The sequence below is a fragment of the Sceloporus occidentalis genome, unplaced genomic scaffold (assembly GCF_023333645.1).
Source record: "Sceloporus occidentalis isolate IW3139 unplaced genomic scaffold, rSceOcc1.0.p SCAF_29, whole genome shotgun sequence".
In the NCBI taxonomy this organism is placed as follows: domain Eukaryota; kingdom Metazoa; phylum Chordata; class Lepidosauria; order Squamata; family Phrynosomatidae; genus Sceloporus; species Sceloporus occidentalis.
Genome location: NW_028317009.1, coordinates 10497437 through 10503436, shown reverse-complemented (window position 1 = coordinate 10503436; position 6000 = coordinate 10497437).

Below are 6000 nucleotides of genomic sequence, written 5' to 3'. Positions count from 1 at the left end.
TCCATGCTGGCCTGTTATAACACGCGACACAATCAAATAGCCCTGGAAGGTAGGACTTATTTATATTCATAAAACCAATCCCAGTTTCAAGGCCCAGATATGTCATACTTGTATTTGATTCTAATATGCCAAGATTGTTATGTGTTATAGTCTTTTCATAGCTTCTTGTATGAAGTTGCTATGAGAGACACCGGTTAACAACGCACCTCCATGGGACCATGGAGAACCAGAAAGTACAGTTTCACTCAGTACCGAAGTAACTTGAGTAACTGGCATCCCATCACTGGTGATGCTGATTCTGAGAACATTTTTATGTATTTATTTCTTTACAAAAATAAATCATTCAGTTTGTAAATAAACTTCTTATCAAATGTTTCCAAGAAAAGTGTTTAATTTCCACAAAAAAATAAAATATCAAATATTGTGGAATATGCCATTTTTGAGAGTTTTTCATTCCCTCATTAAGCCCATTAATGCACAGCACTTTCTAGATTATCTCAGGGGGCTGCTCGGCATTCATGAAGCGTTATGCCTGCGCAAGGAAAAAGAGAAACTGTAGTTAGACGCCAATTAATTTCAACAAACTTACTCGGATGGATAATTCAAAGAAATCTGATAATTAGGAGGCACGTGTTTGGTTCTAGTGGACTTTCTGGGGTCCATGTTGAGGTTTTTTTTAAACTAACAATAGAAATAGATGAGAATGTTAATGAATAAAACATTTAAAAGATGGCAGAGCTGTTCAAGCTCTGTTTCAGGATCAGGCATGGACAAAAGGCCACTAGACCCTCTCGGATGAGAAGCCTGGTAACACAAGCAGTCTTCAATTAACATTTAGCAAGTATTAATAACTATATTAATGAAATATATATGAATTTGAGAGAAGTCCAAGAATATTCATGTGTTAGCGCAGTACAATCTCTGTACTTCATACGTTCCGCATAATAATGATCAGAATCTCAGATGCCAATGGCTATTAAGCATAAAAGCTTTCCATCAATGAAGGTATCAATGGCTAACACCGTACATCTGTATACGGTTAACTCCCAATAGAAGCTCCTTTTTTTTTTCTTGTGTGCTTCTGTGCGCAGGCAAGCAATGCCAGGTAAGTGTAATATATGGCGGCCAATATATGAAAAGGACTTTGATTTGGATATTCGTGATCAAGTCCTGCTTTACAGACATTAAAAAGCTGTCTAGCGTCATCCATGTTTAATGCAGAGCTGCACTTTAGTCTTCAGTTCAGAGACGACAAACGAGACTTTAGGTGTTTGTGGTTTGTTTGGTTTGTTATTCGTATGCAGTATTTCCGATAAAATGAATCAAGTTAAAATGTAATATGTTTTCTTCCACAAATAACCCCCATGCACTTGATAATGGAAATTGAATGACACCGTTCTACAGATAACTAAGTTTCCACTTATTTTTTAATTTCTTATGGATTAAACCCGGCTTCATTAGCCGAAAGTAATAAGATAAAGGTCAGTCACATTGAGCTGGTTGCTGCACCAAGCCACGCGTTCTCCCCACTAGCACCGGTTTAATTGCAGTAAAACAGTGTATGGGTTTTCTAAAGCATTGGTCCTGAGACAGTCTGGATTGGGGATGTCTCATGATTGGGTTCGGGAAGTCTGTGTAAAGCCTCTCCGCCATAGACCTGTACATAGTCCAGTCTGTAACCGCAGTTATAGCTTGGATATATATATATATATTTATATTATAATGTGATTCTGGCGGTGCTTTTATCTGTATGCTTTTCACAGGAAGGAGAATAAAAGAGCCTCACTGGAGAACCTTTTACTCTGTGAATGGCTTAATATTATAAAGCAAGCTTCTTCTGAGGAAGTATTTTATTATTTTCCGTTTTTATACTGGCTGAAAAGATTCTTTTTTTTTTTTTTTTGTTTAATCTATTTTCAGGTGTTACAGACACAATGTGTTTTCTATGTTTTCGACTCTTTCAGTTGAAAACAAATGTAAATCAGCATGACCTGAGCATTCATCATTGGCACAAAGCCGCCTGCTGTCCTCAAACGCAAGCACTAGGAGGTTACTGCGTCTCACCGATTCCTCATAATATATACATGTTCATTCCGAGAGCGTCCGAGGCTTGTACGCATGCAGATCTGCATATTCTTTATATTACATTCACTGCTGTTTGCCGTATCAAACGATAATCCTTTTTAGCTGTTTGATGCCTATCAGTCAGTGCTACTCGGGGCATTTGGTATATCCGCACCACGTAGAAAGTGAAATCCTTACTTTACCAGCGACAATATAAGAGACGATCTCTGACAGTGAGTCCCCGCCGTGCGAATTCTGTATAACATCATAGGCGTCTTAGAAGGTCTGTTGGGAAAAGTTTGCATAGTTCACCTCTTGTTCATTTACATTTTCCTTGAGAAACCAAGTGATGCTAACAATAGATGAAAAGGCCTGTAAACTCCCAGGAATCCATGCATATTTGATGTGCATCTAATAAATTATATCTTTCTTTGGAAGTAATCCATTCTTAAAACGCTGTAGTCACATCCATCTGCTTAAATCTGCCTTCAAGGTAAAACCTCCCTCTACGAAATTAACAGATACCTTTCTTTCCGAGATGGGATTAAAATGATGGATTTGTGCTTTTCATCATTTTTTTGGGAGTCTGGTACCCGTCTCTCTGAATTTCCAGTTTTACATTCAGAACATTACATGGAGTCAGTCTGAGGAAGACTCTCCCCCGGGATAAAATCCTTACTACTTTAAACACTGTGTATGTAGTGAAAAACAACAGATGTGCCTTTAGGGGAGAACGAAATCACAGACCTAAGAAATACACATATATTTTCTATCCCCCCAGAAGAAAATTCTGCCTGGAAGGTACCGGTGCTGTCCTGGAATTGTAAATCCTAATCAAGGGATGTTAAAGACTCGGGATTCCTTTCGCGGGGGGTCCAGGTTAGCCGGCTGAAACCCCCATGTATTCCTACAGGATCCTATTAATGCAAAAGGGACCAGCTTTTAACCTTTTTCCTGTCCTTGCCGCGGAATTCGTCTTCTTTCGCTTTGTTAATTTTTCATTAGATGTCTCGTGTCAGCTTCTGAGGTTTAGACTTTTATGTAAGGCAGATTGCAAGAGTTTCAGCTTCACTGAATCATTTGTTTGTCGGGAATATCAACGTTCCCTAAGCGCGATTAAAATAATTGCATTGTATTATGTGAGGTTTTGTGTTAGGACCAGCGTTTGTCGTTAAGGTAGATTTGATGAGGATGATGAGGAATGTGACATTGCCGCTGGTGAAGGGATGTCTCCGTTTTCACAGACGCTTTAAGAATAGCTCAGGCTTTCAGAAATGCTCGGGCCTGGCTCAGAAAACTGTCAGCAAAGGGCAGATGTGATCAGGGCAGGGAGAAGTCTATACAAAAATGGGATCTCAAATATCTTCTACTCGTTATAGTGTCTCAAATGGATTAGTGACACTCCTTTTTGGTGGACAGCATCTCCTCTTCTACACAGAGGGTCTTTAATGTACCAAGTTAAATGAATTGCATTCAACATGCTTTGAAAATATTATTTATCGACGTTTAGCCAGTTCTGTCATACCCCATCGTGACGTTTTTATGAGCGCCATCCCCCCTTTTCCAGTCCATGGCCCTCAGAGACCAACAGAGCATTCTTGGGAATAATCATTGGCAGTAGCAGCCCGATAACGACCACCAGAGTTTCCTTCTTCTAGACCTTCTAGGTACCTCGGTGGCATAAAAACTGAAACTAGCCAGGAGCGCTTTCCAGGAAGGGTTAAGGACCTTATGTATTTTCTATTCCTGTATATAGATATATATAGATATATATATATATCTGTCTGTCCTTGTTCCTGTATCCCGGCATAGCATATACAAGCGCTGTCGAGTTACACGCGCTGGTAGGGTGACGCGGGGTGTTATTTTTCTACCTAGCATTTTAAAGGTTAAGTTGTTTATTGGGAAAATAAAGCATTAGAACAGCACACAAGTAAATCATTTCAGGAAATGTACGTTCTGAAAATAGAAACAATTTGACATCTGTTAGAAAATGCAATTATCAACCCAAATCTTCTGGCGTTTCTTTTTAATGAAGGTGGAAAAAGGGATCATGGAACAAAATGCAAAGTTAACTATCGAATATCGAAGACCCGCGATTTTATATTTCACCTAGTTTACACAATATACCATTTTCAAATATGTACGTACCAATTGTACCCGTACTTGAAATTATCTCGGAAATGAGGCTGTAGACAAGCTGTCCTTTGGGCATTTTTAATGACAAAGAAAAGAACTTTGCTGTAATAAATCTGGTGTGCATCGACTCAATGAGGATTTAGTGTCATCGCTGAACCGTGTTCATTATCCTCTGCTGATTATGTTGTGTTGTTGAAGCTGGTGATATTTGGAGTTGCGTGTGCCGTATTTAAGGGTTAATCGACCTCACTTTTATGTGGATTTTGTCATTAGTACTTTACCAAACTTGCCTTAATTGTCATTTTCTGGGGTTAAGACTTTATACCCAACAAGTTCTGCAGCAGCACTATATCGGTATATGTTTAATTGAAATAACCAGAGTTGAGCCAGTAACTTAAATCTGTCAGGTTGCTGGTTTAGTAACATCTACCGGTTATCAGAACGTTCCGGTATCACTGTTTGCCAGAAGAAAAGGTTCAATAAGTGTATGACAGGTACAGGTTTCAGGGGTTTTGGAGGACCCCCATGTATTCGTCTACTGATCAATATCTCCTCAAACAGTACATGGCCGTAGCACAGGCTTCCTAAATGCACACGAGACATGGCCAGTATTTTATCCTTGTCTTTCAGGTCACTCTAGGTTTTGGTGCAGTGGTATAATGTATAATATGAAGAAAATACTAATTAAATTTCTGCTCTATTAGATTTATGCTTTTTTCCCTCAAATATTTCATTAGATCTTGGGTAATGTATTTAGTTTTTGGAGATAATGAATTATCTGCAGAGAGTCTCTTGTAACCTGGGCAAGTTTCACACTTGCTTTCCATCATTAAATGGTGTTCCTGCTTCCTTTCATAGCAGAGATAAATCGCGTGGAGCCGACTCTCCCGGCCTGTGCATGGCAGGCTCTATCTCAGATCAAATGCTCGCCTGAAGCAGCCGCAGTTCAATAACTGCCCTGGCTGCACTCATACACAACTCATTACTCTGGGCAAATTGCTTTATATGGTTTAATAAGCAGGGGGACAAAGACCCCAAAACCATATGGAATGTTGGCCATGAACTGTTTAATCCCCATAAGTATATATGTGTGTGTATGTACACACACACATTTTCCAACATATATATATATATAATATAGGAAAAACGTAGATACATATATAAAAGAGAAAAAAATGTATGTATGTAAAATCAAACTCTAGTCCCCTGCTCAAAAAATCAGTCCATTATTGAAAGATTATTCACTTGGTAATAATTACCACCAGTAAATGAAAATATAAATTACACAAACCGTAAGATCAGTTAGTTCCAGGAACGGATAGATTCTCCTTTCCAGATGTCGATTGCCGTTGTCCAAACAAGCGCTTTGTGGCGGTCCCTCAGATATATATATGTGGAGGTCTCTGGGCTCCCCGTAAACCTGGTGGACTCGGAAAGGACAGTAACCCTGGCCAAATGTGTTTAAAACCAAATCTGCTTTATCTTACTCACTAAACTGCAAACCTGTGAATCCAAAAACCGACAAGCAAGCCTAATGAGCTGATTTATGCCGCTGTATTCAGACATAAATCAGGATTCTGCAGGGGAGGTAGAAGAGAGACAGAACTTACACTGCAGATATCAGAGTTTTCTCTCATATGGGAAACCGGCTCGGCCTGCTTAGTGTTATCTTGGGCTTTGGGAGATATTAAACAGTATCTTTTAATGCTTGATTCTCCTCTAAGTAAATAAATGTGAGTGCCGGCTTCCTTTAAAACCGCGTTACAGGCTCTCTCCTCCTTAGGTGAATGACAAGGT